This window comes from Aegilops tauschii, chromosome 2 (genome assembly GCF_002575655.3).
Source record: "Aegilops tauschii subsp. strangulata cultivar AL8/78 chromosome 2, Aet v6.0, whole genome shotgun sequence".
NCBI classification, from domain to species: domain Eukaryota; kingdom Viridiplantae; phylum Streptophyta; class Magnoliopsida; order Poales; family Poaceae; genus Aegilops; species Aegilops tauschii.
In genome coordinates this window covers 26,231,464-26,256,499 of record NC_053036.3, presented here as the reverse complement: position 1 = coordinate 26,256,499, position 25,036 = coordinate 26,231,464, and the positions used below count along the sequence as shown (strand labels likewise).

The 25,036-nt window shown below is 43.9% G+C and overlaps 2 pseudogenes; one reads left to right on the top strand and one right to left on the bottom strand.

Moving 5' to 3' along the window:
- The first annotated feature begins 2,975 nt into the window (after positions 1-2,975).
- On the top strand, positions 2,976-5,283 carry LOC109746624 (UDP-glucosyltransferase UGT13248-like; annotated as a pseudogene).
- Positions 5,284-6,228: 945 nt separating this feature from the next.
- LOC141040657 (senescence-specific cysteine protease SAG39-like) lies at positions 6,229-7,017 on the bottom strand (annotated as a pseudogene).
- Between the last annotated feature and the right edge of the window lie 18,019 nt (positions 7,018-25,036).

The window sequence follows — 25,036 nt, the reverse complement described above, 5'->3', positions numbered from 1 at the left end:
GAACAAAGAAAACAAATGATTCCAGCAAACAAACACGGAGAAACAACAACATCAGAAAGAATTGAGAAACACCACCCCTCATAAAGAGACATACGACAGGGTTCTCCCCAATGAAAGAACCAACTGTAGAACTCGCACACCATCACAAGATTGATAACGCCAAAAATCCATCATATCAAAACAAAAACACGTCACCTAGAGCCCACCGACAAAATATCCCATCAACATCGAATCTCATGAGTAAGCATGACAAGACCTTTCCTCTTGTCCTGTCCCCAAATCAAAACTAAAAGAAGTATCACAACAAATGGGAAAACAATGGATGCTTGATGAGCTAATCAAATAGAGTTACATGGCAAAAGTAATTCCTACGCATACTTGTTGCAATCACAACATACTTTGGTGGCATCGATGATGTGAAACCAACCTTGGGCTCGATGATGCCAGTAATAAATTTGGTATTCTTCCCCTCCTTCATCTTTGGCAAGTTCAACTACAAGTTCTCAACTCTCATCTGTCATGGTACCCAAACCACCAAAATCAGCACCCATGTGGCCACGACATCATTCATTCGTCGTGGCAGTATTACACTGTTCAGATCATGGACGATGAATACGAGGTGGGGAATCTAGCGAGCTTAAAGGCCATGTTGAAACAACTGTGGTCTCTAGCATGGTGGAGCAGATGAAGCCAACACTCTGCCCAAACCCGTTAATGCAATAGATGTCCAAGAGCACGGACTCGAAGAGCACATAAAGCACCATCTTGCGACTCGCTTCATTGCCGCTTGCCGACGCATTTTGGAGGGTACTTAATCCACAACACCATCAATAGAAAGATAGGGCATGGTGCAGCGACATAACCGTCGAATGAACCGATGCCGCAGTCTCCAGTTGCAATCCAGAAGTAGCAAACTGGCCCTTCTTGTCTCTCCCTAGGAGCCCAACTAAGCAACACATGTGGAGCCTACACACATTGCCCAAAAGGGAAACTAGGCAGCATGATGACATCAGATTGAGCTACGTGTAACAAGCGTCTTGACCTGTAGGGATAGGTAGAAAAACCACGAATCGATATGTGGATCAAAAAACCGGAACCGAAGTAGGAAAAGGTTGGCAAATGTCCGCTGGACGGCTGCACCGGTGCATGGTCCATGCGCTTGCTAGCCGAGCTTTTGGACGGGCCTCCTGCCATGTCTGCCAAGCGCCAGTGATCACAACAAGTGAGCATGCCGCCACTGACGCTCACACCATCGATCAGGTGGATCTACTGCCGTACATCTCGACACGTACGCCATGCAACCCTAGCAGCTTCTGCCGCTGCCCGCTTCTAGATCGATCTTGTTCGTTCGATTACTGCTTGAAGATAACCCGGCCAACTCTGCTACTAGATCACAAGTCACCGACTATATTCGCTTCCGTATCATGATCGCTTGCTTCCTTCGTCCTCTAGATTAACGCAACACGACCTCTTAACAACTTTGTTATGATACCACTTGTTAGAATTAATCCGACGCACGTAGTCGATCATCCGAGGACCAAGCAATCACACGAGCACGACGCCGAGATTTGTTAACGAGGTTCGCCGATATAGCTATATCCCCGAAGCGTGGTCCTCCCCATGACACGGTCACAATACAACACTCCAGCCACCTGGGGGCCGGCACACGTTGCCGGTTCCCCCTGCGCGTCTGTGCTATTATGTTGGCATTGGTTACATCGTGTGTCTATCCCGCATTATAGGAGAGGCGTAGGATACGAGTGTCCTGAGAACACGCCTTTATATCCTATCTAAACATAATACCACTAGGAGTCCAGCTGTAACATATCTGTTACACAATATTCGACACAATCCTTTTTTTGACCCCACCTTTTTTCTGTTGTAAAAGAAATTACCGGAAAATAGGAGAGCACCGCTAGGTGCTTGGCAATAGAGTAAATGCTCCGGCTCATGCCGCTTGCTACAAGTTCGCGTCCACCAACCCACAACGCTGCCTCCGTCCTGCCCTCACTCTCAATGTCCAATTCACCACCCTTTCTTGAGCTCAAAGAGTAGTGGCGGGCCTAAGATGGCCTAAGATTCAAAGATTGTGTATTCACAATTGCAAAGGCTAAGGTAGAATTAAACTTTTGCCCATGTTGTTGGTGTTCGGTATGTGCTCAAATAGCCTATAGCTTTGCTTGACGACGGGAGAAGAAAGCGACACCTACAGCGATGCTCAAGTGTAGCTCAGCTAAGGAGAGAGTTGAATTATAAAAGTGATAGGATTTTCTTTTCTATGGGAATCATGCGCAAGAACAATGATGCGGTAGTCGACTCTCCCCGCTCCAACATCTGAGTTGTTGAAGAAGGCCCGCTGCTGCGAGCACATAGGCCTTGGCAACGAGACTTGTGTTGCGTTTGAAGTTTTGCGACACTAGCCCTATTGGGCTCCCTCGAACTGTTTTTTTTTCCTTTGAAGCAACGCTTATGCTGCGACGGCAACAAAATTACCATCTTAGGCCCAGTCCAGACAAAGCTGCGGCCAACGAGGTGCTGTCCGACCATCGCAAAATCAGCTACCGCCGGAGGCTGGGAACCCTCATACCCCTACTCCAGGCTTCTGGAACACCATGGTGCACCATATCGTACGGGTGATGCTCGGATCTGACATGGATAAAGCGCAATAAGGAACCCTACTTCATCTGCGGCCGCGATAGACTTTCTCAGCTTCTACCACCGTCGAGGAGCCGCTGCAGCGAGCCGACATGGATCAAGCGCAATAAGTCAAAAATGAGTCTTAAAACTAAATTAATAATGTTTTGCAGAGAATAAATCCTTATATTAGCAAATAAATGGAGTGAAAATTGCAGTAAAATTTTGCTCATATTACAACCTTTTTTTTGGACAAAATGTTTATACCTGGCGTTGTGCACCTCGGTTCGTGACAAATAAACAACAAATATGACCATGTCTCCCCTGGATTTTGTGTGAACACGATACATTATAAAATTTTCCACCTTCCTGGTTCCTTCCACTCGTCAGTGCAAGACACACAGACAAGAGCGTGGCAGCAAATTTGACCATTCCCAACACCATGAACGCTGTCAACATGGAGACCACGGGCACCACTGGCTCAATCCTCGGCCATGGAGCAGGCGACGGCCCGAGGGTGCTCCTTCTCCCGTTCCCGGGGGCGCAGGGCCACACAAACCCGATGCTCCAGTTCGGCCGCCGCCTCGCGTACCACGGCCGCCGCCCCACCCTCGTCGTCACCCGGTACGTGCTCTCCACCACCACGCAGCCTGGCGCGCCGTTCCGCGTGGCCGCCATCTCGGACGGCTTCGACGCTGGTGGCATGGCGTCGTGCCCCGACTACGCGGAGTACTTCCCGCGACTGGAGGCCGTCGGGTCCGAGACGCTGCGGGAGCTCCTCCTGTCCGAGGCGCGCGCTGGGCGGCCAGTGCGCGTGCTGGTTTACGACCCTCATCTTGCGTGGGCGCTGCGGGTGGCGCGGGCGGCCGGCATGGCCACCGCGGCCTTCTTCTCCCAGCCGTGTGCAGTGGACATCGTCTATGGGGAGCTCTGGGCGGGGCGGCTGGCGCTGCCGGTGACGGACGGGTGCGCACTACTCGCGAGAGGAGCGCTGGGCGTGGAGCTTGGGCCGGAGGACATGCCGCCGTTCGCGGCTGTTCCGGAGTCGTAGCCGGTGCTCACGAAGACGTCTATTAAACAGTTCGACGGGCTGGAGGACGCCGACGACGTGCTCGTCAACTCTTTCCGTGACATCGAGCCAAAGGTGCGCCATACTTTGAGACTTGTCTGCTCTGCTCTGCTCTGCAGGTGAGCGTTTGTGCTTAAAGAAGTCCTTGGAAATTAAACTTTACACGTTCTGCACTGTTGAGAGCAGAGCTTTATAATTTTTTTTTCTTTGACAAAGAATGAATTTTATTTGCTCAAAAAGTTATAATTTTATAATGTTACTTATAAATATGTATTTTTATTGCATTTGTATGTTCTAAATATCTTACCAACAAAGCCGTTGCCTTCATCATTTAACAAATAGTATATTTTTATTTTACTTTTTAGTTTATAAGAGGAGTAAAGCACAACAAAGACACTCCAGACACATGACAGGGTGTAAGGGGAGCACGTCTACTACTTTTCTATAATCTTTTGTTCCACATTTCTAACATGAGGAGGACGCGAAACGGAAAATTCAGCTTGAAATATATGGTGGAGCACAGTGGCCTCATGTGCTACAAGCTAGGACTTGCATGACCACTAAACATACATGTGTTCCGCCAATCAGCTATTAATTTTATAGGACACATTGGATTGATCATGTGGAGCGATTCATATGGGTAGGGGCGAACAAATACGCTCCTGTGAGTAGGACATTTTCATACTTGATTCTTCTTAGTCAGTTTTATATGGAATAACAATTTGCCAACTGAGCAGGAGGAAGAGTACATGGAGTTAACATGGAGAGCGAAGGTGGTAGGCCCAACCTTGCCATCATACTACCTTGATGATAATCGCTTACCATCCAACAAGTCTTATGGTTTGAACTTGTTCAGTGCTGATGCATTATGCATGGATTGGTTAGAGAAGCATAGCATTTCCTCTGTTGCGCTTGTATCCTATGGGACCGTCTCTAACTATGATGCAACCCAGTTAGAGGAACTTGGCAGTGGGCTATGCAATTCTGGCAAACCATTTCTTTGGGTTGTAAGATCAAACGAGGCACACAAGTTATCTAAAGAAGTCAAACTGAAATGTGTGAACAACGGACTAATTGTTGAGTGGTGCCCCCAACTTGAGGTTTTGTCACACAAGGCAATCGGTATGTTAACCCAAATTACATTTATTTTACTCTTATTATGGAGATAAATATAAAAAAGGTTTTACAAAGTTAGAAAATAATGATAACACTTTAGATTTAAATTCATGAATATACTTGTAGGTTGTTTTGTTACCCACTGTGGATGGAACTCAACATTGGAGGCAGTTGTTAGTGGTGTTCCTCTTGTGGGAATCCCACATTGGGCGGACCAACCCACCATAGCGAAGTATGTGGAGAGTGTGTGGGGAATTGGTGTGCGAGTACGGAAGGGCGAGAATGGGTGGCTAAAGAGGACAGAGGTCGAGAGGAGTATTAGAGAGGTGATGGATGGAGATAGAAAGGATGAGTTCAAAAGAAATGCTGCAAAGTGGATGAGAAAGGCGAAGAATGCAATGCAGGAAGGAGGGAGCTCAGATAAGCATATTGCCGACTTTGCTGCAAAGTATACGGCAATATGAAGTCATATCAATGCATTCCCTACTTCAAACTAAGCAAGTAAGTGGTGCTTTCACTGATACAATTCTTTTAGAGAGAATAACGTACGTTGTAAGTAGAATGTTATCTTCTCACCATTTATAAGGATGTTCAATTTTTAGTGTACTATAAACACGTGAAAAATTCTTTACATGGTATAGAATCAATTTGAATAGATCGTATGGAGCCTATAAAAGTATTGTTATAGAAATAGTCAATGTATTCTATCCATGGATATTCTTAGTGTTCCACACAATAAAACAGTTCCCCATTATTAATTAAGCTAAGACGATGATTCTCCATTAATGCTAAAATTGCTTTGAATGCATATTTAGAACTAGGAGTTCTCTAAATTTAATTTCGCACTGAAATTTGAAACTAACAAGTGTATACAATACAAGAAACCAGAGATGTCTTGGTTAATCAGATACATCCAAAGACACATGAAAGATTAATCCATGGTTTCAAAGAACATCATAATATGCATATGTAAGATAGCATAACCATGTCCCCTCTGTCAATGTCTATCACATCATAGCACAGGGTACCCTACGTTAGGCTCTTTTGGGAAGCGGGAGTTTTCTCATAATCTTATTGCAATTGATTGATTTCTTTGAAATATTGGATGTAGTATGCTCTAATGATACAAATTACTAGTAGGATGCGTCCAAGTTTTGTTAAGACATTACATTACATTCCCACAAATACTTGAAGACACTGTAGAATACCATGAATATATGAAAATAACTTTCAGAGTTTACTATTAACATAGTCAAATCTTTAGACATTTGAAAGCTTCATGGAATATCTACATAATTCTTAATCGATTTGTTCGATATAATATATCACCCATGGTATTAATTTATAAAGAATAAAAATGTATGCACATAAGATACATCATCTCAATATAATTTACGGATACGTATGAACTACACATAGGACATGGCGACCTTATTTATCTGAGAACTATCCATATGTATGATTACGTGGAATTTGGTGGGATAATTCCTATTTGGTGGGTAAGAAGGCTCCATGGAAAGACCACACATGGCCTTTTTGTCTGCAATGTCCTTCTCCATTCTCAAGTAGCCATCTTCACCCCAAGTTGCGCCCCATGAATTCTTCATCAACCAATAAGTTGTACCATCTAGCCTTTCCAAATCCATTTGCTGCAATTCCATGGTCCATGTTAGTGCCGGAGGACCCAGTCATGAGCCCGCCATAGTAGAATTGGAATGTCATGTCGCCTCCGTCCACTGCTATAGACACTGGTTGGTTGGCCAGCGCCTTCATAGGGCGCCCTCGTTATTGACAAGCACATCATCAAAGCCGGTGATGCTTGCTTCGCTATTGGATCCAGCCTTGCACTTACCATCAGTTGGAGTATAAGGGTAGCTGGACTCCATGGTAAGGCCTCTGTATTGATAATGAATTTGAAGGCATCATCCATGAGTCCTCCCTCACAGCCTTGATCTTTACCATGGACATCACAGTAAACCAACTCTTGCTCCGACAGCGACAGTAACTTGCCAGTTTTCAGTTTTACAAGCCCTTTCTCGCGGCAACAACAGAAAATGCCCAACAACGGCTTAGAAATAATGGTGTTGCTATAGTATTGTCCTATACATTATTAACACATATGCAACACATTTTTGTGTACTTACCACACAGGCATTGATCCTTGATAGGGTTGAAACCACTAGTAGAAAAAGGGTCATCTGTCCCGGTTGGTAAGGGCCTTTTGTCCCGGTTGTTGAACCGGGACTAAAGGGTCGTTACTAATGCCCTAGCCCTTTAGTCCCGGTTCTTACACGAACCGGGACAGATGGGCCTCCACGTGGCCGCTGCGGCCAGCCCAGGCAGGAGGGCCTTTGGTCCCGGTTGGTGACACCAACCGGGACCGAAAGGCATCCATGCGTCAGCATTTCAGTGGCTGTGGTTTTTGTTATTTTTTGAAAGGGGGGAGGGTTTAGGGGGTAATTTAGGGTGTGTAAGCTAGCTAACAGAGAGAACTGTCCTCTCTTATTTCCGTGCTTGATTTACCAACGCTACTGCTATGCCTAAACATGGCTTAGATTAAAGTGAAGGCAACATGTGGTGCATGTCGAAAGTAATATTAATCCTAACTTGATCAAGTTTGGATTAGTACTACTTTCGACATGGACCACATGCTTGTTGCCTTCACTTCATTCCAATCCATGTTCATTTCACCCACTGATATATAATAACTCTTCATGCCCGCATCATGCATCCTCATAATAACAAGTCCTACTAATCATCATCATACAACTTCTGCTCGTTATTAATAACAAGTCATACGATCATCATCCTCATAGTCAGTGAACCAACCCTACTTAATTGTTCTTAGCACATGATCATCAGTATTAGGTAGGACCTAAATACCCTCTTTAAGGTAAAATAGCATAAAACAATATAGACCCCGACTCTCCATTATGGAGAATGGAGATCATCCTATCTCCAATTTTTGCGCTTCGCTTCCTTTTGCTTCCAAGAACCTCCTTGCGACTGTCCATACATTTTTTCCATTCTTTGATTTTCATGTCTCCACTTCTTTTAGAAATCCGGTATGGACAGTTGAGATTCGTAGGATGACCTGGTTGTATGTTCAAAACATCAAGGCTACCATTGTAATACATCAAATGAGGCACACAATCTTCTGAGATTATCTGTTGAAAAACATAGTAATAACTTCATAGTTAGCAATGATGTACTAGTTTTAGAAGTATGCAAAAGATGCACGGATGTTGTAATAGTAATAAATCTTACCAGGGTATCTCCATAGTAGTTACCGTAGTTCAACACGTGCACTAGTGGCACGTATTGACCATAATGTGGAGGAGTTTTACCATAGATATTGTAGTTCTCAAGATCAGTACAAAATCCGACCAGATGAGTTTTCTCCTTATAAGTTAACTCAGAGCCATCGGTGTAGTAGGTTCTGTCTACCATGTTCCGCACATTGTTTGAACAATCAAAATAAGCTGTCAATGAAAATAAGCTGTCAACTATTTTGAAATGAACAATATAAATTAGGTAATAACTATGTTTGAGAAACTCACATAGCGGTAGAATTGGAGGCGTATCAACAAGGACCCAAATGTCCATATTGTCTTGCTTGATGTCAGGATCACCAAGATCCATGGTGACAAGCATACCCTCATCAAAACCATACATCTTGCAAAATGCTTCCCAATTTTTGCAACCAAAATGGGTTACGCTCTCAGAATTATACAGATTTACTTCAAAATCTATATCATGATGGGTCCTTAGGTGAATTTTCTTTGTTTCCATACTTTCATGGTCTTCAAAACCCATCCTCTCCAAGACGTAGCGTCTTGCATGGCATGGGATAAGCTAGTCGAATTGTAAAAGATGAAAAGTACATGTTGAAATAGTTGAAGTCGTGCTTAATTACGAAAAAATAACACTTGTCGTCATTGCGTACCGTTTCAACATCGAAGGTCTCCTCCAGCTTAATACTGAAGCGCCGATCTTCGTCCAGGTGAGGCCTGTCGACCTCCTCTGTTTGATGGCCTATGGAGATGCTTCCTTCTGGCCTAGCACGGTTACGAACATATTTCTTGAAGACTCCCATGAACCTCTCAAAGGGGAAACATATTGTGTAGAAATACAGGGCCCAGAATGGCAATCTCGTCGACTAGTGGCGCCGTGGACCCGGTGCAGATCTATTGTGATAATAGTGGCGCCGTGGCTCAGGCAAGGGAGCCAAGTTCGCAACATAAGACAAGACATATTGAACGCAAATATAAACTCATTCGACATCATGTCGAAGCGGGTTTAGTGAAAGTACACAAAGTTCACACGGATCTGAACGTGTCAGACCCGATGACAAAGCCTCTACCACGAGCAAAGCATGAGCAGCACCAGATAGCCATTGGTGTTAGGGAAGCCACGTAACTGGATTATGACTCTAGTGCAAGTGGGAGTCTGCAGGAGATATGCCCTAGAGGTAGTAATAATAGTTATTTTGTATCTCCAAAGTTTGTAATGAATGTTTAGCTTCCATGCTATAACTGCAATGATTCTCGAGTTTGCACTATCCATGAGGCTCGGAGGGAAACTCATGTGCACGTGCGGTATACTAAACGGTAAAATGTATTCCTAGTCTTGCCTCTAAGACTGGCTCATGTATTGCATGATGATCCTATTTTCCTGATCATGGGCATGTCTATGCTGGCAATTCTGAGGGCGCGATGTTGGTAGAACACTTGTGTTGAATCGACCCAAATTGATGTTATGCTATGAGATTCTTTTCATCACATGTTTATGGTTAATAACATAGAGATAGTTAATGTTTGCATAATTCCTTAGACCATGAGAGTATCGAGTTCCTTCGTACTTGCTTCGTGAACTTTGGGGTTTGTTAAACGTCATCCGTAACTGGGTGGCTATTACGGCGGCTTACGGGTTCACGGAAAAGTATGGCAAGTAACGAGATAGCTCAAGATTGGGATTTGCTCCTCCGATGATGGAGAGATATTCTCGGGCCCTCTCGGTGTTACGGTATCCATAATCGTCTGGCCAGACACCTTGTGATTTGATCACTAGGATGCCGGAACACGGAAACGAGAAAAGAGAACATAATCGGTAACGAGGTAACTTGCATGGTGGACAAATTGTTCGTCCACGGGGATGCAATAAATCTCACCTCGGGTGTTTGTGACATATCGTGAAGCAACAGGAATAGCTCACTGCAACTGGAGGTTCACTCGAATATTTATTCGTGTGGGTATAGGGGTCAATATGGGTGTCCACGGCTCCGATATTGATCATTGATCGGAAGGGGTTCCGGGTCATGTCTATACTTCACCGAACCTATAGGGTCACACGCTTAAGGGTCATCTATCTGCTGAATACTAGACAGGGAGTCTGAGAGAAAATCACCGAAAAAGTTTCGGACATCGGAAAAGTTCCGCAGAGAGAGGTCATCGGATGAGTTTCGGTGAAACCGAAAAGTTGTTTCGAGATATACTATTAAGTGAAATTGGTTTCGGCACATGCCTGATAATTCTTGGAGGGTGCCAGAATCATTCTGGGAACTTCTTGGAATTTTCCGGGATAAAAACAGGAAATGTTCCGGAGCTGCTGGAGCCACTTCAGATGCGTTTCGCAGATGAAAATCACTAAACCGGAATTGTTTCGGAACGCATTGAAAATTATTTTAGTGGGTACTGGAAATGTTCTAAGCCCACATAAATATTTTCAGTTCGAACGGACGCTGAAAAATGTCGTCGTGAATAGTGAAAATCAGCTTTATGGATATTTTTTGGAAAGCCACATTTTAGGGCTTTTGTGAAAAGGCTTCTAGAAGGGCTTGGGGGCCAAGGAAGCCCCTCATGGGGGGCCCCCAAGGGTTTGGATGGCCAAACATGGTGGTGCTCCATGGAGCTCCACATGGCCTCCCATTTTGCCCATAACACCCTCATGTGTGACCTAATGCATGGGAGTTTTTGGTAATTTGTGGAGGCACCCTACCCCTTGGTTTTCCTATAAATAGGGGGTGAGGGGGCTGCCCAAAGATCTTCCCTTGCTCTCATACACATGCCATGACTTGTCTAGCTTCTCTCTCCCTCCCAGCGAAATAGTTTCGTAGAGCCGAAAGGCTGTCTGGGTTCCGGCAGGAACTAGTTCTGGACGGCGAAGCCCTGCCGGATAGCTGACACCATATGTGTGCAACCCCATAGAGAGATTGTAGTTTCGATCTTTTGCCCGAGGGGCTTTTCGAGTATCCTCCCGAAGGGCTGTCCGAGTTACCGTCCGAGTTTCGAGGATCCTCCCGAAGGGCTGTCCGCCACATCGTCCGGGGGACTGTCCGACCGCCTCCCGAAGGGCTGTCCCGCGAGGGAGTACATCCTCGCGGTTGGGAGGTTGTAAATCCTAGCTGCGGGGATCTGCACCGACGATCTCCACCGACTCTACTTCCGCTGCGCTTCGAATCGGTCGGATCAGATCAAACCTTGTATGCAGTCTCCATAGTGGTCCCGGGCGTGCTCGCTATACCGAAATTTTTGTTTTCTGTCGCGTTCCCCTAAATTTGTGCCATCGCATCAACTTAGCATGCTCTTTGTTTCTGAATAGACGTTTCATCCGTGGTATTATAGGAGCATACCACATCACCTTGGTAGGAATCCTCTTCCTGGGGAGCTCACCCTCAACATCATCATGGTCATCTCGTCTGATCTTATACCGCAATGCACCGCATACCGGGCATGTGTTCAAATCCTCGTACGCACCGCGGTAGAGGATGCAGTCATTAGGGCATGCATGTATCTTCCGCAGCTCCAATCCTAGAGGGCATAGAACCTTCTTTGCTCTGTACGTACTTTCGGGCAATTTGTTATCCTTTGGAAGCTTCTTCATCAATATTTTCAGACGCTTCTCAAATCCGTTGCCAGATACACTATTGTCTGCCTTCCATTGCAGCAATTCTGTGGGGTACTGAGCTTTGTGTTGTCATCTTCACAATTTGGGTACAACCCTTTTTTGTGATCCTTTAACATGCGACCGAACTTCAACTTCTCCCTTTCACTTTGGCATTGTCTCTTTGCATCAGCAATGACCCGGTGAAGATCATCATCGGGCACATCGTCCGGTTCCTCTTGATCTTCAGCTTCCCCATTGCAGCATCACCGTATTCAGGGGGCGAACAGTTGTCATCATCCTGTTCTTCTTCGTTGTCTTCAATCATAACACCTCTTTCTCCGTGCTTGGTCCAAACATTATACTATGACATGAAGCCCTTCTCAAGCAGGTGGATGTGAAGGGTTTTCGATTCAAAGTAAGACTTCGTATTCCCACAGATAGGGCATGCACAATACATAAAACCATTGTGCTTGCTTGCCTCAGCCACTTTGAGAAAATAATGCACGCCCTTAATGTAGTCGGAGGTGCATCTGCCACCGTACATCCATTGCCGGTTCATCTGCGTGCATAATATATAATTAAGTGTGTCAAAAACCATTACAGAACATCATGTATAGAGAAGTGACACTACTAGGGAAAAGCCTAGCAGTAGCGCGGCTTTTTGGCCTATCAGTAGCGCGGGTTGCCGCGCTACAGATAAGGCGCTACAGCTAAAGGTTAGGAGTAGCGCTTGTCAACACACGCTACTGCTATATGTGATTAGTAGCAGCGGTTTTCTCATAGCGCGCTGCTGGTAAGTACTAGCAGCGCGCCTCCACTCCCGCGCTACTACTATTATTGCATATTCTATTTCTTTTTCGTTTTATGTCATTTCATACACCATTATACAAGTTTTCATACTGTAGAAATTTAGAGATTGTTTTTACATCATAATGAGTTATTACATCAGTGGGTGAAAGAGCCGTGGACTAGTTTCAAGTGGATGGATCCATCCACTTGAAACTAATCTGTGGTTCTTTCACCCAATGATATAATAAATCGTCATCATCATCATATCATTAACAACTTATCATCATAATACATGATTATCATATAACACCTCCTCATGATCATCATTTTGATCAATGATACATCATATAGCAAGTTGCACTAGTAGAAAACGGAGCTTTATTACCGGTTTGTAAGGGCCTTTAGTGCCGGTTCTGCAACCGGCACTAAAGGGTGGAGACTAAAGCCCCCCCCCCATTAGTACCGGTTCGGCACGAACCACCACTAAAGGCCCACCACCTGGCGTGAGCTCGCGCCGTGGTATGGGGGACCTTTAGTACCGGTTGGTAACACCAACCAGTACTAAATGTTTTTTTTTTGATTTTTTTTGAAGATTTTGGAAATGAAAATTGATTATTTTTTCGATTTTCAATTTTCTGAATTATTTGATAATTTAGTCTCTAATCACCCCTCTTAATTGCTCAAGTGTGGATCACTCATTCCAAATCGTCTAACTTCCCGGCCGGTCACCCATCTTCTCACTAACCCAGCCTGGGCACGCTTAACTTCGAAGTTCTATTCCCCCTACTTTCCAAGTCTGCACTTGTTGTTTTCCTGACAAATGTAAGCTGTCAATCCTATTAACCCTCAGGAGTTTAGCTTGAGCATTAGGTCACACGTTTCACCGTTTGAGTTTGAAACTATTATTCTAAAAAACAGTAATTATTTACTAACACTAATATTTCTTGAATAATTAGTTTAACCACAATTTGACCATAGTTTGACCAGATTTGGCCAAAATTTGAAAAACTGAAATAATTATTTAGTAACACTAATATTTTTGAATACTTATTTAGTAACACTAATATTTCTTGAATAAGTAGTTTGACCACAGTTTGACCAAAATTCAAAAAAACTGAAATTTGGGCATATCTTTTTTTCCTTTTACAATTTGAGGATTCTAAAATTTTGCAAACAAGTCTATGGCGGTCAAAATCGGATGCGGATTTTCGTGCTGAACATTTTGATATATTATACATTTTTTTCTGACACCGTATGCAAAAGTTATAGCCAGTTTACTTTTTCATAACACATTTTTGCAAAACATGTCCAAATTTAAGTTTTTTAATTTTCCTAACTAGTAGATGTAGTAATATAACTACATCTCAAAGAATTTTATTTTTTGAATTTTTTATCATTTTCTTTTGTTTTTTCAAAACTGAAATGGCGATACACGGGGGGGGGGGGGGGGGGGGGTAGAGTTTGAAAATTGCCCTATAGTCCCGGTTTGTGTCTCCAATCGAGACTATAGGTCTGACCCCTTTAGTCCCGGTTCGTGGCACAAACCGGTACTAAAGGTTAGCCCTTTAGTACCGGTTTGTGCCACGAACCGGGACTAAAGGGGCTCGTGGGGCCCCGGCCTGACGCCAGCCTGCCACCACCCCTTTAGTACCGGTTCGTGGCATGAACCGGTACTAAAGGTTCAACACGAACCGGCATTAATGCATAGCCGTTCGAACCGGGACTAATGGTACCATTAGTACTGGGCTTAAATCGAATCGGGACTAATGTGTCTCACATTAGGTCCTTTTTCTACTAGTGTTGGTCACTAGTCATAATCACAACTCCTCCTCCTCATCATCAACTCTAACACATTGTAGCACGTAATAACACATTGTACCTAGGACCTACTCCTCTCTCATAGGACCTACTACCCTCTCTTAGGTAAAATAGCAAAGAACAAGATAGGCCCTGACTCTCCATTATGGAGAATGGAGATTATCCTATCTCCAATTCTTGCGGTTTGCACAATGTTGCTTCCAAGTAGCTCCCTACGATTGAGCATACATTTTTTCCAATCTTTGATTGTCATGTCTTCATCGGTTTTAGAAATCCGGTATGAACAGGAGTGATTCGTAGGATGACCTGGCCGTAAGTTGATAACATCAAGGCGACCTTTCAGAAACATCAGATGAGGCACACAATCCTTCGAGATTTTCTGTTGAAAAACATAGTAATAACTTCGTAGTTAGCAATGTAGTTGAGTTTTAGAAGAATTTATGCAAAAGATGCACTGATGTCGTAATAGTAAAGAATCTTACCATGGCATCTCCATGGATGTTACCGTAGTTCAACACGTGCACTAGTGGCACGTATGGACCATAATGTGGAGGAGTTTGATAATAGATATTGTAATTCTCAAGATCATTAATAAATGAGATCAGGTGATTTTTCTCCTAATAAGTTAATTCTGAGCCATCGATGTAGTATGTTCTGTCTACCATGTTCCGCACATTCTTTGTAGAATCAAAATAAGCTATCAATGGAAATAAGATGTCAACTATTTTGAAATAAATAATATAAATTACTTAATAACTATCTTTGAGAAACTCACATTTCGGTAGAACTGGAAGCATATCAACAAGGACCCAAATGTCCATACTATCTTGCTCGATGTCAGAATCCAAGATCCATGGTGACAAGCATACCCTCATGAAAAGCATACGTCTTGCAAAGTGCTTCACAATTCGGGCAACCAAAATGGGTTACGCTCTCATAATTGCATAGATTTACATCAAAATCCGTACCATGATGGGTCCTTAGCTGAATTATCTTTGTTTCCATACTTTCATGATCTTCAAAATCCATCCTCTCCAAGACATAGCGTCTTGTATGGCATGGGATAAGCTAGTTGAATTGTAAAAGACGAAAATTACATGTTGAAGTAGCAAAAGTCGTGCTTAATTACAAAAAAAAACACTTGTCGTTGTTGCGTACCGTTTCAACATTGAAGGTCTCCTGGAGCTTAATGCTGAAGCGCCGACCTTCTACCAGGTGAGGCTTGTCGCACAGACCCCGGTCATCGCCGCACTAGTCGCACTCCGCCGGGAGACTATCGTCGTCCGACGACGACATCGACGACATTTCCTATGTTCATAATTCAAAGATTAAACTTGTACAATTAAATATATGTACTACAAAAACTAAATTATATCATTATTATTCATCACAGGTTGAATATCGGTCTGTCGAGTCTTTTCTTGAAAACTCTAAGCTCACGTGGTGTATATATTCGACCGCCGGTGATGGTAGCTACTCCTGTCATTCCAAAGTGCATTACACTAAAATGTCTACCATAGGGAACAAGGAGAAGCGACCCCCACGACAACAGTCGGGATTCTTTGTCCTCTCCCATATATGTTGGACACACTCCCTCACTGATTTTCGACCGTCGGTGATGTTCGTTATTCCTCCTTCCCCTAGTCCATAACAAAGGTCTAGCACAAGGAGAAGAAGGAAAAATGAACCCCACGACAACAGTCGGGATTCTTCTTCTCTCATATATGGTGCAGAGTTTCTCCCTCACTCATTTGTTGACTATCATGTATGGAGCCTCGACAGACTTAAAGTCAACCCGGAATGTCGTTTAATTATCTTTCTAGAAAATCCAAGCCACTCGATATTTCTTACATATTCTAGCACAATTCATGCCAAAATTCACGGAGAAATCCGGCATGACCTTTGCTAAAAAAGGACATATCGAGCGTCTGAAATTTGCTGAAACGGAAATTAATCAACACTCCGGCAAAACATAGGCCACTCGGAGGTGTAACCTACAAACATGGCCGGCCAATTGGGCAAGCACATGTCCTATTTGAGCAACACAAGATATACATGTTTATATCTACATCATATGAGCATTCAAACTTGATGGTCATTGCATTTCAATGGTTGAAAATATGAACAAAAACATTTCAAAATATCTTATGGGACTCATATTGACATGGAGATTTGGCTGGTCTCACCTTGAGGTCGGAGGGGGTTAGTGACGGGGACGACGGCGGGGATGATGGAGGGGCTCCTTGATTTCCGCAAAAACAAAAACCCTATAAGCTATCAACTAATGAAATGCATACACCTTGCATAGTGCTCTCCAATTTGAGCATTCAAAATAGGAGTAGTTTTCCAATTTGAGCATTCAATAAGCAAAACCAAATCATAAAATAAATTAGTATTCCAATTAGCATGCATTCAATAAGCAAAACTAAATCATCTCTTGCGTCCGTACATCGTCAAACATTATCACCAACACATCTCGAATAGTATCATACATATAACATCACTAATACAACTAAAACCCTAGCGAACGACAGGTATAAGTGCGGGCGGTGGACACCCAAAGAGAAGGAACCATCACAGGATCATAGCCCCAGTGAGATCCCTGAAGAACCTGCCAGGTATTGGAGAACCTGCCCTCGAACGCAACCATGTAGCAACGGACGTGCTCGTCCTCCACGCTGACACGGTGACGTACCACCTCCCGGGGTCCTGAAGCCTCGGCACCGTCACTGGCCCACGCGACCACCAACAAAGAAGGTTCGGGTCAACGACGGGCTGGCTCCTCACCAAGCTGTGCCCCCGGAAGGTAGCACCTCCCAGTACCAGCCCAGCGGAGCCCATTCCCAGACATGGCCCTTCTAATCAAGCAGGCCTCCTCCGCCGAGTCGACGACGAGGATGCAGGATAGGCTTCGTCGATGTCGATGCGGGAATAATTGCTTTAACTAAAAAAATAACAACAAATGTGACATGTTCAAAATATGACATGTCCACTTCAAAATGAATCAACCTAGAATTCTGTTAAATACACCAAACTAGTTCTATTAATTTTCTTACTAAAAATAAACTAGTTCTATAGTAAAATTTTAATTAGACTAGTTCTATAAATTCAACTAGTTCAACTAAATTACTATGAATAAAAATAAACTAGTTCTTACTAAAAATAAACTAGTTCAACTAGTTCTATTAATTTTCTTACTAATTCTATTAAACACTTACTAAAAACAGTAAAAAACTACATTATACAATAGTAAAAAATACAGTAAAAAACAGAAAAAAAAATAGATATGGAGGGATCAGGGGGTGGGAGGAGGGAGGAGGAGGAGGGGGAGGAGGGCGGTGGGATCAAAGGAGGGAGGAGGAGGGGGTGGGAGGAGGGAGGAGAGAGGAGGAGGAGGGGGCGGTGGGAGGAGGGCTGCCGGCGAAGGAGGGAGGAGGGAGGAGTGGGCGGCCGGAGGAGGAGGGAGGAGGTGGTGACCGGAGGAGGAGGGAGGAGGGCGCGGTGGGAGGAGGAGCGAGGGGAGGAGGAGGGATGGAGGGAGTACCTCGGTGGAGGAGGAGCAGCTCGACGGCTACGACGGACGATGGGGCGTGCGGGGGAGAGTGACTGAGAGGGGGAGAGAGGGTCAGCTGCATGGGAACGATAAGGTAGGTTTAGTAGTAGCGCGGGTTCGAGAAAAGCGCTACTGCTACGGAGCATAGCAGTAGCGCTGGGTACGGATACACGCCGCTCCTAAGTGGGGCTAGCCATGTGCGCCCAGTTCAAACTTAGCAGCAGCGCGTTTTGCTAATACGCGCTACTGCTAAAAGGATAGCAGTAGCTTCATTTTGTCCAGCGCTACTGCTAAGATGTTTTGTATAAGGTTTTCCCTAGTAGTTTGACCAAATTAATACAAATTCATCATCACACTAAAACCAATGCCACACTATAGTTCTCATTGAAGAAGAAGAGGCTCATGGGGCACCTCATGTGCATAGGAGGTGAGCTAGAGCAACACATACCTCTTCCACGGCCAGCCAAAAAAACATAGCAGTGAGCGAACAGAGAAGTGAGCGGGCAGGGGTATATATAGGCTTCTCTTTAGTCCCGGTTTGTGGCTAGAGCCGGGACAGGAGACTCATCTTTGGTCCCGGTTCCAGCCACCAACCGGGACGAAAGGTGCTGGGCCAGGAGCGAGGCCCATTGATCCCGGTTCGTGTCTGGAATCGGGACCAAAAGTGTCGGACGAACCGGGACCAATGGCCCCCGAGGCCCGGCCGGCGCCATGGCCTCACGAACCGGGACTGATGCACCCTTTGGTCCCGGTTTGTGAGTGAACTGGGATTAATGCCCTTATCCTGGCCTCAACCAAATCCCTGTTTTCTACTAGTGTGCATACGCCTCCCCTGATGCCATATGTCCTCACCCACCACTAGCCGATGTCGCCAGGGCAAAGTCCCTCGTGGTTGTTGGCGGCGGGGTCTTCGTCCTCCTCCGTCGGGTGGCGCAGTGGAGTGCAGTATTGTAGGGTGCAGCGGCAGCAGAGCGTATGGCCAGGCTTGTGGCACGGTTTGTTGATGAGGATGTCGCTGAGTGGTGCTTTTGTTGGGTGGAGGCGCCTGTCAGATGTGACGTGACGGCAGGGGGGGGGGGGGGTCGCGGCAACCCAGCGTGGTTATCGATGTACGTGCAGTGTGGCGGTAGCTCCTCGCTGGTCTACCATAGTTCCATGGAAGCGACGTCTCTGACTCAATCTGCTTCGCTTTGTGTTGTTTCCTATCTCTGGCAATTGCGGTCATCATCTCCTGGATGGATATGGGGGTGTGCATGGATTTGGGGGAACCACATCCCAACACGGCAGCATCACCAAAGTCTATGCCCTATGGTGCCGATCCCTTTCCTGGAGGCTTCGGTGTGCATCCTGTCCCACTCACCTCCTCCATGAGCATAGGAGAAATTCTCTTTTCCTCTTCTATGTCAGGGGTTTTAACCTCAGGCGCCGCTAGGAATCAGACTACTGATGGTTTGCATCTATCAGACTAGCCATAGGCCGTCAGATGGAAGCAGGTTGTACATCCGATCACGCAAGAGATAACGAGCTTTCCTTTCCTAATTTATTGCTGCTTCATAACTGCTCCCATTACTTTGTCGTTTCTCCTCGTTTGATGCTCCAGATCAAGCTAGCAGATATCTCCATCACCACTACCTCCGTAAATAACGTGAGAAATTGTTGTTGATTTTCTCATCAGGATGTTTGTTTCGTTAAGATTATGAAGCAAATCTTGAATCCTGGTTTTCAGGTTAGTCTGTTTGCTTCCATATGAGGCATATCTTGAATCCATTATTATTTAAATTTGCTTCCATGAGTTTCTTGTGACTTTGCTTCGACATCAAAGACATTTTATTCCAACGTAATGTAGAATTAAACCTGCATCCATTTATCGATGAATTTCCTCCCACAGTATAAAACCTGAACGTGCTCAATTTGCTTTCATCATATAAAAATTATGCTTCCAGCACTACAAACCATGCTTCATAATCCGTAGACGTTTCTGGATTACTAGCAAGTTGTAGTATGCTGCACCACCGCTACTGTCCCATCCACCGTGTCCGACCTAGCAATTGATGACTTTCTTTTGCCCCACAAATCTGCTGCTGCTGACATCAGGATCCACAAGAGGCCAAAGAGGAGCACCTAGGCTGACACCATCGACTCTTGAGCATATGCGGTGCTTTGTCTTTCTGTGTGCAGCTATGGAAAAAGTGGTTACAAATAAGAAAGCTTATTTGTTGACTGAGGCGAACAAGAATGTGGGAAGTATGAAATATGGCAAATGAGGACGCATGTGTTATGTCGCCAAACATACAAACTGAACCCATTGTAAGTTATTATGAGATGAAGGCACAAAAGCATTTTTATAGACTACCGTGGCAAAATGAGTACTGTGTAGAAACACAGAGGTATGAAGTTGGAAAACAATGCAAATGGTGGATTATTAGTGTTGGGAGGAAGCATGTAATTTTGAAAAATGAAACGAGAAAATTTGCTCCCATCTAAAATTAATTGGTTGGAGCACAGAAGCACACTAAAAAACAAGCTTTTTAACAATAATTCTAACAAACAATCCTCAATGCATATATTTGGTACAGTCATGCTTTCATTTTTGTAGACGTATGAAGCTAGAAAATAGTTCAAATGGTGCATTATTAGTGTTGGGTGGAAGCAAGGAATTTTGAAACATGAAACCCGAAAATTTCCGCCAACTGTCGATGCATATATTTGGAAGCTCTTTATACAGGAAGCAATGAAACAATTTTTTCTCAGCATTTCTCACCGTCATTAGAAGCATCGAATATTGAAACTAAGGAATACCGATGGTTGCCCACCCACATTGCTGCGGGTTATCGAATTTACTAGGAGAAGCAACACCCAGAATGTTTGAAGCATATTTCAATGTCGGTCGAAGCATACGCTAATGGCGGTTGAAGCAAAAAGTTTACTATCATAGTAACATATGTGAGAAATATTGAAGTCTAATTAGATGTCCTGGATATAGGACCAAACAATATAAGCATTAAAGCTGGTAAAAAAATACATCAAACCACGCTCCTTGACACATTTAGGCATTACTAAAAAACAGAGTAGTAGATAATAATGTATGTGTACAATTTAATTATATGAAAAATAAAGTAAGCGGCGTGGTTGTCCTATAAATAGAAAATGATGGAAACATATGTCAGAAATGATGAAGCAGTCCTACCAAAGAACCGACACAGATCATAACATGTATCTGTGTGCAACATGTATATGTGAGAATAAAGGAAGTACACATATGTAGTGGTAGAAGCAAACATTACTACCGTAATAAGGAAGTGAGAAACAATGAAGCCTGATTAATGGTGGTCTAAACCAATTTATTATGTATGATCGAGAAAAAGATAAGAAGCAGTGGAAGGTTGGAAGCATGCTGCAACCTTCACTTATAATAGTACAATCTATTCCGAAGCTCTCGAAACAACATCAATCTCAGCGGCTCGCGATGAAGCATAGCCGGCAGTGGTTGAAGCAAAATTATGTACTATCTAGACATAATTAAGAAGTAGTGGGAGCATGTTGCAACTTTATTTTTTTGAAAGTGATACATAATAAGAATGGAATTTTTTTGGAAGCAACTGTTAAATGCAATCTCAACATATAACTTATATGTTGTGGAAGCATAGAATGTGAATGACCAAAGCTTGCCACCAATAGGTAGGTGCACCATTATACGGTCTAGAAAACCAATTTCATCTCAATTAATTGGTGGTTTCGTCAGGTTACACACTAAACTGGGCAGGCTCATGAGGTTAGGTGCAATTGAATTATGTCCGCCATGGTACTGATAATGAGGACAAGCTTGTATGACCGCAAGCTATATAGTAGATCAAAGAATCTATGTAGTACACATCTGAAGCATGGATGTTTTGAACCATGAATTAGTGCTATATCAACATGACTATCCTTAGTAGCAGGCATATAAATTTGCAAAAATTGTCACTAACATGTATATGCCTGTTTAGGTGATCAATATACCAATTTAGATGCTGTACAGAATTAAGAAGCACGAAAATATTAGTTTGGGAGCAGATCTATACTTGGATGGAAGCAAGAAAATTTGAAATCATGTCAAAAACTAATATTGCCTGGAAAATTGGGAGTCATATTATTGTGATATGCATATGAAACTAACCAAAATTCCATTATACATCGGATAGAACATAGATACACTCAACAAAATTCATCGAAGCAAGCATTGCATCCAAGATAAATGTTTGGTCCGCCTTGGATTATGTCCACATAGCAATTAATTTCATAATTAGCTTTCCATTACACCATCACACAAGATAAATGTGTGGCCGACCTTCTTAATTAGTCATTTGAATCGATCTTGAACAGTTCCAAATTAGAACTACTTACAATGAAATTCGAAACTAAACAAGAAGTGTATGAATTTTGCATGACAAAATAGTGTTGCTTTATTAATGAAGGCAATGAAACTTATGGATTTCCAATGAGGCAGGAAAGAAACCTGACTAATCAAGCAAACTGATCAGAGGAAGGAACAAGCGCCATAATTTCACATGTGTAATTGTCTGTTGCCGGTAGCCGGAGACCGGCGGTTTGCTGTGTGGTTAGATGAACTGGGCATATATGTCGCACATGATTGATCGGCATCGAGGGGTATCATCACGGCCAGATGAAAGACCCTTTGCAGCTGTTGGCTACTAAGGGACTCTGACGGCAAGGGATGGTTCTGTGAAATTATTTCTTTTGGGGTTGCTGTAGCTTGGACAAGTACACGGGTAGTAATCGTACACCAGTTTGGTCGAGCTCTGGTCCTCGAGAAGTAGATGGCAGATACCTGGCTGATTGCAATCGTTCCAATTGAGTTATCCATGTTCAATTCGCAATTATTCTTGTTTTGTTTGCATAGAGTCAACTGAGTAAATAGCATAAAAGTACTACAATTGTGGTTAGGGTTCCAAAAAACCACCAGATTGTTTTTCACTGATACTAACTTTGGGGTCGGCTGTTTCAAAAAACTCAAATCACCATGGGTTACAAAATTGATCTGATTTATGACAACTCCGGCCAGCTAATCAACAACTGGTAGTTTGACCGTTAGCTTACAAGTCGGTCCCACGTGTAAGCTATCTCTTCCTCCTCCTTTGTTTCTTCTCTCCCTGTCCTCTCCTCCCTCCCCTGATCTCTCTCTCTCTCTCTGCACGGCACACTCTCCTCCCCCAAGGCAGTGATGCCCCTTCCAACACAGGCGGCTCGATAAAAGCGTCGGGACTTGCAGGAGTAGGGGAATCGAGTGCGTCGACATGCGCTCGGAGATGGAGAAGAAGACGGCCGCTGCCGTGAAGGTAGGTGGCGTCTGCTCCTGTCTTGCCGCTCCCATGTGTTTTTTGCTTCTCTCGTGCGGTGCACTACCCTGTCCTGCAGTGGAGGCTCCTAGCTCGAGAAGTGGAGGAGCAGCAGAAGAGGATGTCTAGGTGTCTTGCGCGCTCGCCGTCAGATCCCACAAGGAGCACCTCACCTCTCTCCTTCCCACGGAAATTAGCTTCGACATGGTCGGCTCCCTCAATACGAGCTCGTCTCCTGCCGCTCCGGTCGGCCACCGACATTGGAAAGCATGGGAGCTCCGGCAGCATCCGTGAACCTCGACGCGCCGCTAAACCTGGCCAATGGCAGAAGCTGTCCTACGGGTGCCCGGCGGCAGCACTTCGTTTTAATGGCATGGTGCGGCGGCGGCAAGGAGCAAGGACATGATCACTTTAAAAAAACACAGGGACCCAATGCTTTTTCACAAACACTACGGGGACCTTTTTCTAAATTTGTAAAAAGAATTGGATTTTCAATATGAGGAAGAGGCACTTACATGTGGGCCTGACAGTTATAAACCGGATAAATTTTGTAAGCCATGGTTATTTCGGTTTTTTGAAACAACCAACCCCAAAGTTGGTAGGTATCAGTGGAAACAAAATCCGGTAGTTTTCTCGAACCCTAATCCAAATTGTAGGCTTGGCTATGATTTTCGGTGGTCTGGTTAGCATCGACCATCTTACTGAGTCAGCTGGCTGGCACCTTGAATTTGAAACTAAATCAAGCTTAAACAAAGCCTTAACATGGTATTATTTTTGGCTCCACTAGAATGGCAATCGTTGAGCCCTTTACCCAACTTAGTTGGTGCTTTAATGATATTCTCTTAAAAGGCAACAGTGTAATGCAAGTGGGCCATGTCGAGCGACCCACACTGATCCATCTTAGTTCTGTCAAAGGGATATGTGTGCACAACTTAAGCCACTTGTTAGAGAAGTGAACACCGGTTATGTGGGTGGGTTCAGTGGGTTGTTGATCCATTTTCATTTGTTGCATCCTGCTTTTGCCCTTTCTGTGTGGAAATCTGGAAAATGTTTGTGGTTTGGACTAATAATACTTCTACGTGTCAAAGGCTTTTAATTAACTACTATTCTTTGGAGTGGCGTTTTGTTGATTTTTTTTCTGATTATATTTTGTTGACTTCTATTTTTGAGAGGGTGTGTTTTCATTAACTTGAAGTTGAAACTTTATTCGGAGATGCTGTTATGTCATTCTTTGAATTAAAAGCTGCACTTGAGCAGTAGATCTGATTGGATGGTGACTTTACTAACTTTAATTCTCTGGGGTAGCGCTTTGTTGGTTATTCTTTTGAGTATATTTTTGTTAACTTATATTTTTTTGAGACAGTGTGTTTTTTGTAACTTGAAGTTGAATATTTTTTTGGAGACGCTGTTACATTTTTTTGGGGGCATTATTCGAGTTATTTATCAGAAACTAGATGCAAGTTAACTTTCTTTGTCTCGGCTATAGTGCTTAGAAAAAGAAAATGTTTCCAGTCTGACATAGGTGTCATGATTGCCGTGTGGATGAACTGTGCTTTCTAGTATTCAGTTTGGGCGAGGTAAACATTTTGATAAACAGACTCTTGGTAGAGTAGTAACTGCTAACAGGTGACCTGCCTTTGCCTATGAAGGTTTTAGAACATGGTTTTCTTTAAACTGTTGTCCAATAAGTATATGATCTGATGAACGTCTGAAGGTAGGACCACCCAATTTGTGAATTATTTGTCTGGGTATCTGTTGAGCTGGAGCCTGGTTCAGAAGGCTAGTGACAATCTGTTCTTGCAACAAAACTGATCCACAGAGAATGTGGATGCATCA